The 13,741-nt window shown below is 37.5% G+C and overlaps 1 protein-coding gene across 1 annotated transcript in view; it reads right to left on the bottom strand.

The window, feature by feature from the left end:
• The window catches only part of HS6ST3 (heparan sulfate 6-O-sulfotransferase 3), a 648,331-nt gene that overhangs the window by 400,845 nt on the left and 233,745 nt on the right, over positions 1-13,741 (bottom strand). The gene's annotated exons all lie outside the window — the stretch shown is intronic.

Below are 13,741 nucleotides of genomic sequence, written 5' to 3'. Positions count from 1 at the left end.
TTCTTCCATTATTCTGAATATTCTTGTAGTTGTAGACTGCCAAATCCCCCAATTTGGCTGAAATGGTTAATATTTTTAGTCTATAAAATCTCATTTTTAATAGAAATATTAACAATTAATTTTTAAATTATACCAAATCAAACCTTGTTTTCAAGTTTTTATCAATATGATAAAAAATACTTTGAAATGACTAAAAGATGACAGTCACTGTTGTCATGGTTCACTATCTTTCATTTACTATCTTTAATCCTCCTTGACCTTTAACCAAAAGACTAATTATCTTCCTAACCCAAGGAAAGTGGAAATCAAAACTACATAAATAAATAAAAACATGCTTCTAAATGACAAAGGTTAAAATTGAGAAGGAACAACATCTTGATATTGCTTAGGAAAATAAAACCTCCCCAAATAAATTTTCCTTTTAATAACTTTCAAAAGAAATGCAATTTTTGAAATATTTAAGTTTTAAAAAATTTTCAAGATGAAACAGGTAGGAAGGAAGCAGTGGGGGGTATTTTTGAGGCCCAGGAAAATGAGAACACTACAGGGTAGCTGATAAATTGATTTTTAATAATGTTAGATACTTGCAAACCCTCTCTCTTCATTGTGCTGCAGGAAGAGAATACACTAGCAGGTGTTAAAACACCCTCCAAGGATTTTCAATTTCATTATTATATCCACGTGAAGGAAAGGAAATCCAAAATAACACCTAGGTAAGTAAAAGTTCATTATTACCTTGAGTTGTTTAGTGTCCATTTTTTTCCTTATCTATGTCCAACAGAAGAACATCAAGCAATTGATTCAGAAGGCAAAATGAACATACAAGTTTAGAGTTGGACTGCTCACATTTTACATATTCTAATTCTAGAAACATTATCTTGCACATAAATCATAATTCTGCTCCAGAAGACCCTTTTCTGTGCTTTTCAGATGAATCTTATGCCAAGACTTTCCAACGTGACGTATCACAATGCCAGATTGATAAGCAAGTTTGATCAACACTAGCGGAATCATCTCACACCAAACATTACAGGATTTACCAGAGTACAGACCGTGACGGTAACATGGAAGCTGGCTTTTTCTGTGCTTAACTTGGAACGGCAGACGTGTTCAGCTCCAACCTTTTCAAGTCTTAACATCTGTTGTGAGCATGATGAAAAACAATAGACTTGGGAAATTGGATTTATTTCAATACTAATTTCAGTGGCCTGACTCAATGTAGCTACAGGATTGACATGAATAATGGCAAAAACAAGAAAGACTATTTAATCAGGACAAGGAAATCTGGGATTGTTGGGACTCTGCAGATTTGGATCCACACTTAGGATGCTGCAAAATACTGTTTTCAAATACTCCCTTCAGAAGCACAGTGTAAGATGTGTTACAACAGCTTAGACAACAACCAGGGAGAAAGGGTTTCATCTTTACTTCCTGTACCATCTGAACTGGGGTTATATGATTTCCCTTGAAATAAATACTTTGTTGATTTTCTGTATCCCTTATTACAACTCTGGTCATCAACAACATTATTTGGTTTTCATGTATAATAGATTCTCCTTAGTCTTTGCTGAACAAACGCATCAAGATCTTGGCATTAAAAATTCAACCATATTTTCTTCGTAAAATTTTCTCTTCCTCTTACTTCTACTGAACTGAAATGAACAAGGTGGTTTAAACAGTTGTCTTATGTTGCAATAAAGTCCAACAACACATATTCAAAAACTAAACTTGCTTTAAAGAATGATGACTGACAAGCTAAAGCTTGCACTAAGCTACACCATCAATATACTCTCAGAGGTGGAGTGAATCTCAGTATTCATGGGGTTGAAATATAAAACTGCTGGATATTTCCTTTTTCAGGAGGTGTGACATTCCATTTATATTTTTGAAAATGTTATATAGCACTTTTGGAGAGAGTTGTTTGGAAAGGGAGAGAAATAAACTTAATCAAAGAAAAATATGATTCAAAAACAAACACCACCACAATAAGTTCCTTAAAAATCTAATATAGAATACACAACACACCTGACTCTTAACTTACTTATTTCAAATATAGAGAAAAGCTAAACTCCTGAGGACAGATTGTTTTACTTTTTTAACTTAGCAGACCAATGTCCATCAACAGCAGCAAACAGCTGAATATTGTATTAATACTTTAAGATTATTGCAAATTCAGAAGAAAATTAAAATCAAACACTGGATTGCATGTGAAATCAAATCTTTCATTTAAGTTTACAAATTTCTATTTATAGGGAGCATAACACTTGGGGTATCGGTAATCAGTCAAGGACAGATTGTTGCAGGATATAAATTGTCATGTTTTAATTTTGTAAACCCTAAATTGGTTAAACCTCTTTCCCTGTGTTGCCTGTATTCAAAACATCCCTGACTTTTATCTATAACAGAATCAGTAAAAACCAACTGCCACATGTGACAAAGGACACTTTGATTAGTTATCAGGCTTTTCTTCATTTTTATTCCTCTCTGAGCAAAAACTCTAATCTTCAAGAGCATGTGTGACCAAAAGAGATCTAGACATGAAGAGACTGGCTGTCCCTATAAGTGCCCGTCACTTTGAAGAGCGCCTTAGGAAATCAGTTAGACCTTTCTGAAGCTGGGCTATTCTAATTGCCGAGGATGCAGGTTCTCTGGAGGACAAAACAGATGCCTGCAGTCCTTGTGAAGACAAGTGGAGGTCCCTCTGTGAGAGAACTTTTCACAGCCCAACATTTAGCCATTGTTTATTGAATCCACATGTTGGTTTCAGTAATCTTGACAAATAGTTCTTTAGGAAAAAATGATATGGAAGGCGTATTTGCCAATTATGTCACAGAGTTACATTTCATCTTACATGGTTAGTCATTGATTAGTATGATTTCCAAAGCTGAAGTCCTTTCAGGCACATTCCTCAGATCCTCTAAATATGATACAACCACGGCTCTCAGTTTTATGTGAATAGCCAATACCTCCTGATGCTGGGTAATTGGAACTACAGTAATAGGTCCTCAACCTGACTCTACTGGATTTTGAATGTTACACCTCCTTAGATGGCTTTCTCTTTGCAGAATCTATATCCAATGTTCTTGAATTTTCCAGTAGAGTGCTGCTATAATACTGCAGAAAAGCAAGTGTTAGTGGTTCTCCACGAACTGTAGATTTTCTGGGACAAGTACCTCTTCCCACATTTTTGATGATTCCATTGGTAAAAATTCTCTGATTGCATATTATAGATATGTATTTCTCCAATAAATACTTACTGAGTGCTTACTCTATACCAGAGAGGATGCCAGGTGCTAGAGATATGGGATGGATAAGAGCTGTATGCTCCTTGCCTTATGGGGCCTGAAGCCTATTGAGAGATACCAACAATTAAACAATAGCTCTCCAGCACAAGCACTTTAGAATAGAAGGCACATAGTGGGGGCACCCTGCCTAGTCATGAGGAAGGGGAAGTGAATAAGGGAGCCAGGGAAGGTTTTTGGAAAAGGTGTCATTTAATTGGGCTCTAAAAGATGATTGGAAAAAAGATAGCAAAAAGAGGCAGAGGATAGGAGTGGAATTTTTCCTAATCACAGAACACCTATAATATGTTCTGTTCCTCTGAATTCTAAGACCAAAAACAATGTGGTATCACTGTCCAGCATCTATTCTGATTGTATTATTAGTTTCTATTAATGTTAACTGTGGTCTAGTCAGAAGGAAAAATTTATTATAGATTCCAAATATTAGGCAATCCTGCAGTATAAAATTCTTAAATTCCCCCGAATTGCCAATTGTACACAGGGACGCTTTGATCAGGCTATCGGTTTCACTTATGAGATTTAATTTTCTGAACAATGACTGATGAAACAAAGATAATTTCCTCAAGCCTGAGTCTTAGGAAAGGAGATAGCAAAAGAATGTAATGAGGCATGACTATGGTTGGGATGTATGGTCAACCATTACATGCTTGTGTTGCCAATGCCATCTTATGTTTCATGACAGAATGGAGGTGTGAGCAGATAAATCCAGGGAAGCAGGCTATATCAGTTATCTATTTCTGCACAAAAAGTACCACAAAACTTAACAGCTTAAAACAACAATGCACACTTATTATCTCATAGCTTCTGTGGATCATGAATCTAGGCACAGCTTATCGGGGTCCTAGGCTTCAGGATCACTTGCAAGCTGTAATGAAGGCATCAATGTTGAGTCTCATCTATAGACTTGACTTAAGAAGAACCCACTTCGAGCTTATGTCGTTGTTTACAGGAGTGAGTTCTTTGCTGGTTGTTGTCTGGAAGCCACCCTCAGCTCCTTACCATGGGGACCTCTCCACCATGATAGCTTGTTTCACCAAAGCATACAAGCAAAGAAACCAATAGAGTTCATTATCAAGATAGGAGTCATGAGCTCTTGAAAATGACATTCCTTCAATGTTACCATATTCTATATGTTAGAAGAAAGTTGCTCAAAGGTAGGGGATTTACAAGGCCACTAATACCAGGAGGCTGGGATATCTGGCAGCCATCCAAAAGGCTGTCTGCCTCACAGGCTGACTGATGGTCCATGTTTGGTATGTCTCTGGTCAGTGTAAAATGTGCTCAAGTTTTAGCATATTTCCAATTTTCTAGCAATAAAGTATCTGTTTTTCTTGGCTCTATTTTTTTTTAATTAATTTATATTTATTGTATAAGTCAAGGTCAGATCCAGAGACAGAAATTACATATTTAACTTTGCTGTGTAGCAGAAACCAACACAACATTGTAAATCAACTATACGTCGATAAAATAAACTTTATTTTTATTTATTTTTCTTACTTTTTCATTAATTTTTATTGGAGTATAGTTGCTTTACAATGTTTAAAACAAATTTTAAAAAAAGAAATTACACGATTTATTTGACCAGAGAGAATTTGACATAAATAATTGTTGAGTATAAAGTTGTTAACTTGGTAACTAAAAGGTTAAAAAGAGAGAGCGAGAACTTTAAGGTATCATGGAGGTAGCAACTGCAGAATGTAGCTACCAGCCCAAGGGCTGGGGGAAAAAAGGAAAGAGCTTGGAATTATAAAAACGTACAAATTGAGAGAAGGGACCCCATTCAGGTGAAGCTCAGACCTCTGAAGAGGGGACATTGTTCAGCTGGTGCCAGTGTCCTGGGGGCTGGGGGGCAGAGTTGCCCAGTGAAGCTGGTACTGCCAGTGCTGGAAAAACCACAAAAAGGAGAGGAAAGAATTGCCACTGCTGGGGTGAGGTAGAGTTCCCAGAGAGGCTCATTAGAACAGCTAGGAGGCAGGAAGGAGCAAGTCCTTTCTTCCTCCTCCAGCCTCAAAGCGTCTCTCTTGCGTCCCCGTTAACAGACACTAAGAGGGTACCAGCTGAAAAAGCAGAAATGTGGTTGGGGAGTCCCAGGCTCAAAATGGCAGCAAAGCAGAGAACGGAAGGACCGATTTGGAGCTGAGAGACAATAGCTTAATAACCAGCACAGGCAGGTTATCGATATGGGAGGAAAATAAGGAAATGTGTGTGGCAGGGTGGCTTGGGAAGGGGCTGGGTTGTCCAATCAAAAGATGAATTTCATATTAATGTCAATAAATTGTTTGGATCTATTTTTTTAAGCAATATTTAGTATGGTCACAAGCATAGCTGGTTCCAACAGAAAATTTTATTATAGATAAGGAATCAGAAGTACTGTACTCTTTCCATATAGGATACAAATGAATGACATGGTAAACAATGTCCTCTAGTAGACATGAAGGAAACAGGAGGAAATGCAAATGGTAAATATGGGTGTGGCCAAAATGGATTCTACTGGCCAAATAAAATACTTGCACACCTAGTGGTTTTTGAAATCCACTGGCTACATAACATCCTCAGACTGTTCCAGTAAATAATACTGGGCACTAGGTATATGCACACTCACTTAAAAATTAACCTAGTCACTGAGACAAACCTTCTTTAGAAAAAAGCTATCTAGCCTGATAACAACAAAGCTCTGAAACAACAATATGAATAGGAATATTTCAGGTAAAATTGCTAGAGGCTATATTTTGTTTTCTAAGTAATTGCATTTCTCAAGGATTGATGATAGCCTTATGAAAAACAAGGCACTGTGAACTCACTTTAGGGAAGATTTCTCCTGAAGGCTGCCTAATTCAATGCAAATATATCTCTAAAACAAAACAAATAGCAAAATGCCTCTTATCCCTCATTCTACTGTGTTTCTCAAATTCTGCCTTAATCCGTGAGGTGGGGTGAGATTATTACTAACCCAAATGTTTCTTCAACATGAAACCTAAAGATAATTTTACTAGAAAATGTGACTGTGTCCTGTTACTTTGTTCAAATCTGATCTTCACACAATTGAAAAAGGATTTTCCTGTCATTATTTACATGTGGACAAGCAAATAATAAGAAAGAAAGCCAAAAGATAATGTCATAAAATTCCTCATCTATCTAAGGGCAAAACAGGTGTCTGTATAAGACCTCAATCAGCAGGCTCAGCACACTGATTCTTAAGGTGGTGTTCTAGAAGACCAATGACACTGTTCACAAGCAATGACCTTCACTGAACAGAAACATTTAGTGTGAAAGTAACATCAAAAGGAGGATGTGAAATACAAAGCAAACACTTCTTTATAGTAGAGGATAGTTCAAGGTCAGTGTATGTTACTACCCACCACAGGAGAGAGTACAAATTTGATAAGCATACCCAAATGCAATATGCCTATCACCATGTTTTAAAAGTGGCCATCAATAACAAAGAGAAAGAGCCGCGGCAATGCATAACCAAATCTATAAATATTCATTAGGCAGGGTAGTGTCATATGATACAAAGATCATAAGCTTGGCATCCCAAGTACCTGTAAACTACCAACTGTCTGTCCTTGGGCAAGTCTTAATTCTGAGACTCACTCTAGGAAATGACAATTATACCTATGCCTCAGTAGCATTCCTTTCTTCCTGATTGTTTCTATGGATTTTTCATTTTCTTTCATCATAAGTAAAATGTATAAATAAGAAAGGATTACATTGATTATTGAAGAATTTGTTAGACAAACTGCTATTTTCTTTAAGTCCCAATTTCCTCATCAATAAAATAGGGATGAAAATAGTGCCTGTCATAGGACAGCTTTGTAGAGTCCTTATGAAAATTAAAATGTTAATATTTTAAAAAAAGCTTCATCTACCTACATACACACACCTACATAATGTATACTATATAGGTGTATGTTAAATAAAGTAAAAATAAATAAAACATAATAGATGGATGAATAAAAGCTACTATGAATTAGGAGTGACAAGGAAGAAATAAGGAGAGTGGAAGGATAATTAAAAGTTTAAGAGTTAGAAGGAAAAGAGAATGGGAGGTGAGGTCATGAAGATAATAACCCTGCCCCCTTCCCCGGCAAAGATGTCAATGTCCTATCTCCGGAACCTATATGAATATGTTATGTGATATGGCAAAGGAAAATTAATGTTGCTAATCAGCTGACCTTAAAAGAGAGATTATTCGGGATTATCCAGGTGGGTCCAATGTAATCACAAGGGTGCTTCAACTGGAAGAAAGAGGCATTAGAGGAAGTCAAAGTCATGCAATGTGAAAAGGACTGGACCGTCCATTGCTGGCTTTGAAGACGGAAGGCAGCCACAAGCCAAGGAATGCAGGCAATTTCTAGAAGCTGGAAAAGACAACAAAAATGGATTCTCTCCTTGAGCCCCAAGAAAAGAATGCAGACTTGCTGACACCTCGATTTAGCCCAGTGAGACAAGTATTGGACTTTGACCTGTTTTGTTTTAAGCCATTAAATCTGTAGTTATTTTGTACAGCAGAAATAGGAAACTAATACAGGAAGGGTGAAGAATAGCAAGATAGCATATCTCTCAGGCAGAAAAGAAACAGACTAACGAGTCTGGTTGTCATTGATGCTGAAAAGTAAGAAACTCCTTCTATTAGGACATAATTCCTTTCAGATGAAGGGAAAGTTTCCATGACTCTTTGATTAGTTTGGCTATTATGACTAGTCTCTTTAAGAGAAGAGAGAAGCAGTATAATATTGAATACAGAATACAGATGTGGAGTCAGAAGACATGGCATTTAGCCCTGAATACTTAGAAACCCTTCCTGAAATATATCAGTTATCTCTAAATTAGAGTCACAGATGGAAGCATTTCTTCTTGAATAACACAAAACCCAACAATAGTGAGAAGAACAGAAATGTACCCAGATAAATGATCTGCACTTGACACAGCAAGGCTTCTCTCTAGATAGGGTAAAAAATTTAGCTGATAATTAAGCACCAAATGAACCATTTGAAAATTTCAGTGCCATGAGCAGAAGAAAATTAAATTAAATCAAAATTAACATATTAGGTCTGGGTTGAGTAAAGAGATTATTGCTGTGTCTGGATTCTGTCTTGTTAAGGAGAAGCTATTCTTTAAAACATCCAAGTCTAAAATACAATGATAGGACGGCATTAGCAAGTAAACACAATAACTGAATCATTTAAGTTCAAACTAATGTGCAACACAATGTTCTATTGGTTACAAGGGCAGTGCTTCAGGGGAACTATATGAATGTGTTTGTTACTCAGTTCAACTCAACACCTACTGTTGAGCCAGGCATAGTATTAAATGCTTAGACTTTAAAGCTAATAAGACACAGTCCTTACCCTTCATGGAATTCATAGTCTAGAGGACTGAGATGTGGGTGGTAAACAAGTAACTAAACTATAAAAATATGCAGAGAAATATAAACTGCCATTGGATCTCAATGAGTCAAAATATGAAAAGTAACCATTTGCTTATAGAGGCCCCATTCTTTGAATGACAAAGTTAAAAAAAATTTTAATCAATAAGTTCTTAATATTATTTTTGCCATCAATCCTTTCATAAATCTGACGAAAATCATGGACCTTTTTTGGTTGGAAGACTAAGGAGTCTAATTGGCATTGATGCTGAAGAGTAAGAAATTCCTTCTATTAGTACATAATTCCCTTTAGATAAAAGAAAAATTCAGTGGTGGAGAGAGGGTAACAAATACAAATGTACTTACACATGGATGTGTTCAATTTCAGGATGTTCATCTGAACTCCTGATTTAGAGCAAAATATATCAACCAAGACATGTAAATTACAAATCCCTTGCAGGACATTTGGTCCTGTCCAAAATGTCCATAAGACATTTGGTCCACACTAAAAGGTCCTTGATATCTGCAGGACCATTTGGTCCTGTCCAAAACATTCATAAAACGCTTGGTCCACTCCAAAAGGTCCTTGATAATTGGTCGTATTTGGTCCTGTCCAAAATGTCCATGGAGACATTTGGTCCACGCCAAAAGGTCTTTGATATTTGGTCCTGTCCAAAACCATTTGGCATGGACCAAATATGCTTATGGCTGTTTTGGACAAGATCAAATTTCAAGGGCCTTTTGGCACGGACCAAATGTCTTATGGACATTTTGGACAGGACAAAATATCTGCTAACCTACAAATCACTTCTACATATGATAATTAAAATAGACATATTAAATAATTATTTTTAGCAAAGTTGACTAAAAATTTTATAGTAATCGTAGAGGAGAATGAAAAATGCATCTCATAGAGTTTGGGGACCCTATTCTTAGCAAGCAAGACATATTCTCTAAGTCTCCATTTTTAGTTTTAAAAGTCCATAGAATTTTTATCCAATTCCACAATGTATCTACTTTTTTATTATAAAAATATTTTAATTACTTACCATTGAAGAACTACTTAATATAGCCCTTCAACATCCATTTCTTAGCCTCTATATCGCTCAAAAAAAAAAAAAAAATTCCAGTAAAGATGACACCCCAGGTAGATATGCCAAGTGTCATATTCATTTTAGGGCTTCACAATAGCCCAGGGCACATTACAGTATATCCCCAGGGTAAGAGTACCTCAGTTTGAAAAGCACCACAAAGAACTTGCTAGTTATCTCTTCACTGAAAGGAATTTGTACATAATATAATTTACGAAATATAATAGATTTATATATGGGCTGCTTCTGATATATCGAAAACTATTCACATATATATATGCACATATATTTATAAATTTCTTCAAGATTCACATAGTGCAAGGTTGCCCACATTGAAGAAAAACTAGCCCTACAGAATGAAATAAGAGCCCTTCCCAAATAGCAGACAAGTATACCCAAGAAAAGTATGCCTCAAGTTTAAAACAAAGTGATTTTTTAATTGGTCTACATTTAAACAATTATTTTATTGTTTTAACCTGTACATTGAAAATGCCATTTAAAAATTAATACCACTAATATTTTGAACCACTTTTTAAACATAGTAAATGCTTTTCAAAACAATGCTTCAGATTTTCTCTTCCCCATTTGAAAACAGGCCAAATTCTGCGCACAAATCTAAATAAAAAGAAAGTTTTATAGATTATTTTTATTCCATAGAAAATGAATGCCATTTCCCCCCCCCCCCCCCCCCCGAGCTGTAGAAGCTTACTTGGGTATAAATGGCTGATTTTCCCACATATACCCAAAAAAAGCTTAATTTCAAAGACCTTTCTTATTTTTGTTACTTTAGCCATTATATCTGAGAATAAGAAAACATCCAACACTTCTCTAAAAAATAAGCTGGAAGCTAAGAAAAGCCAAAACATTTTCTTCTGCAAATATTGATTTAAGAATGGAATTAGTGATAAGTAGATATTTATTCAAAAACCATTTACTGAACATCTGTTACATAGCACTGTATTCGGCCCTGAGACTAGAGCTCAAAAAGGCTTGGTGACGCACAAAGCAGAGTACAGGGTGTGATAGACACGGACAGGAAAGGACACCACGGCAGAAGAGCTGACATGCTTAGGAAACCTTAGACTGATTCCTAGGACTCCCAAGCACGCCCACCTAGTTCCTCACATCTCAGTACCTACACAGCAGCATGCCTGCCTCTGCAGCGAGATTGTGGCCAGCATCTGATCGGATTGAGGTAGCTGACACGGATTGCACGCTCCCTCTATGCCAGACACGCTGCGAAGAGCTTCAGGTACACTACACTTCATGGAATCTTCACATCAACCCTGTGAGGTAGGGATTATTATCATCCCCTCTTTATCTGAAGAAAATGCAATTTAGAGAGGTTAACGTGCCCAAGGGCACGCAGTGTAAATGACCGAGATGAGATTTGCATCCTGGTCCATCTGACTCCAAATCCTTGGCCCTGAGTCAACCACCAACTGCCCCTGATATGGAAGGTGACCTTCGGGTTGTGTTGCTTTTGGTTTTCCCACATTGAATTCATTTCTGCAACCTGCTCCAAGTCCAGGACCTCTGGGTGACATGTTATCCACTTCTTAGACCATGAGAAAGTTCTCTACGATTTGAGAACACCTCACACGCCAACATAGCTCACATACAATCGTCAGTAAGGACCCAAAAGCAGCAACTGAAAAAAAAAACTAATTCAGAAAAGGGGAGACTGGGAAACACTGCACCGGGCTCCCTGGTTCACATTATAAAACATACCCAGCTGGACAGAAAGAGCCAGGACTCTGGCCTGGGTGTGAGAGTTAGTTCTTCATCAGCAAACTTGCCAATCCCTGTTCTGCTCTCCAGAAAGACTTTCTTGGGCCCCTGTCTCCCAAAGTCTGTGGTTAAACCCACAAGGAACATCATCCTTTTCCATTGTCCTCCAAATCCACACAGAGATGATGATTAAGAAACCCCTTCTCCAACCCCTCCTACACTGTTGGTGGGAATCTAAATTGGTGCAGCCTCTATGAAAAACAGTATAGAGGTACCTCAAAAAATTAAAAATAGAGTTGCCATATGATTCAGCAATCCCACTCCTGGGCATATATCTGGAGAAAACCATAATTTGAAAAGATACATGCACCCCAATGTTCATTGCAGCTCTATTCACAATAGCCAAGACATGGAAACAACCTAAATGTCCATCGACAGATGAATGGATAAAGAAGATATGGTATATATACACAATGGAATACTACTCAGCCATAAAGAGAATGAAATAATGCCATTTGCAGCAACATGGATGGACCTAGAGATTATCACGCTAAGCGAAGTAAATCAGAAAGAGAAAGACAAATACCATATGATATCACTTATATGTGGAATCTAAAATAAGACACAAATGAACTTAGCTACAAAACAGAAACAGACTCACAGACATAGAGAACAAACTTGTGGTTGCCAAGGGGGAGGGGTGTTTATATAGAATGGATAAACAACAAAGTCCTACTGTATAGCACAGGGAACTATATTCAATATCCTGTAATAAACCATAATGGAAAAGAATATGAAAAAGAATGTATGAATATGTATAACTGACTCACTGTGCTGTACAGCAGAAATGAACACAACACTGTAAATCAACTATACTTCAATAAAATAAATGTAAAAAATAACATAAAATTAAATAAACAAATAAAAATAACATAAAATAAAATAAACAAACAACAACAAAAAAAGAAACCCTTTCTCAAGATTTGAATAACAACAGTTACACATTGTTCAGTTTGAGGAGGGGCTATGAAGGCAGGGCTGAGGATTGTTATAGGAGATGAATACTCACAGGCTATGTGTAATCTGCTAATTTGAGTTTCTTTGGCAATCAATTCACTTCTTCAGTTACTTACTTAATAAACTCATGGTCTCTTTGATTCCTGGATAGTCCTTGCCTCTGGAAACTGCAGTCTCCCTGCCCCAGGGCTCTCGGCCCTGCCCACCCTTGGCTTTCAGTTTAAAGGCCTCTGCTTCTAGGTAGTTACAAATCAGAGCCTTGGGCAAGGAAGCACCACGCATAATGCATTCTCTCCCTCTGGTCTGATCACTTTGCAGGTCCAAAAGCTTAAGAGGAATTTGGGAAATCCTGACAGCTCAGGCTCATTTTTTGGCCCCATTTTATCTCCTGTTAAGCATCCACTGCCCTACCTCTGCTTGCTTTAGGGAGAGAATTTGGCTTTTTAATCAACTGACACAGATTTCAGGCCTTAGCCGAAGTCGGAATCTTTTAGAAAAACTATTTTTGTGCCTCTCTTTTTTTTTTTTTAATAGACCATTTTCAGCTCAGTCTTTTGTCTTTCTTGTAAATTATCACCAAAGGTTTCACGAAGAAGCCAGCATGCTCCACAATCTAAATTTTCCCTACTATTCCCCTAAATACTAACTTTGATAGACATGACATCAATATATCCCCAGGTGGAACAGGCAGCAGTTTGACTGACTTTTGCAAACACATAAAAAGACCGCCAATTTTTGACTTACCCTTGACTATCCAAGACCCCAAAAGCAAGGAGCCTGGTTTTGAAAAAAGAATTTCAGTGTAATATGGTTCCTCCAGAAATATAGATGGAACTGCAGTGGTATCACCACTCTCTCCTGAGTCCCACCAAATGACGAGAAAGGGGTACCAGTGGTATAGCCCTGCCACTACAAAGAGTGGGGAAGAAACACGCCAGCTTAAATGACAGCTGAGGAAGCCGACACCTAAGCTGGCAGGACGCAGCCCCGAAGTTGGAGATGCCATACCCTCAAACCCTAGAAATTAGAGGCACCAGAGTCTCTGAAAGCTGGGACCATCTAGACAGCTGACAGCCATTGGTAATATCGGTTGAAGGAAACACTCAGGTCTCCAGATCATCTCTCCAACTTTTCCCAGCCTCTCTCATGCTCTAGCAGAAAACCGGAAGGTTATACTGGGGGCAGAGAAAGAGAAGGACTCTGAGCTCAGGTAAGCACTGCCCCCTGAAAGC

The sequence above is a fragment of the Balaenoptera ricei genome, chromosome 18, assembly GCF_028023285.1.
Source record: "Balaenoptera ricei isolate mBalRic1 chromosome 18, mBalRic1.hap2, whole genome shotgun sequence".
Taxonomy (NCBI): domain Eukaryota; kingdom Metazoa; phylum Chordata; class Mammalia; order Artiodactyla; family Balaenopteridae; genus Balaenoptera; species Balaenoptera ricei.
This window is presented reverse-complemented; position numbering and strand designations above follow the sequence as displayed.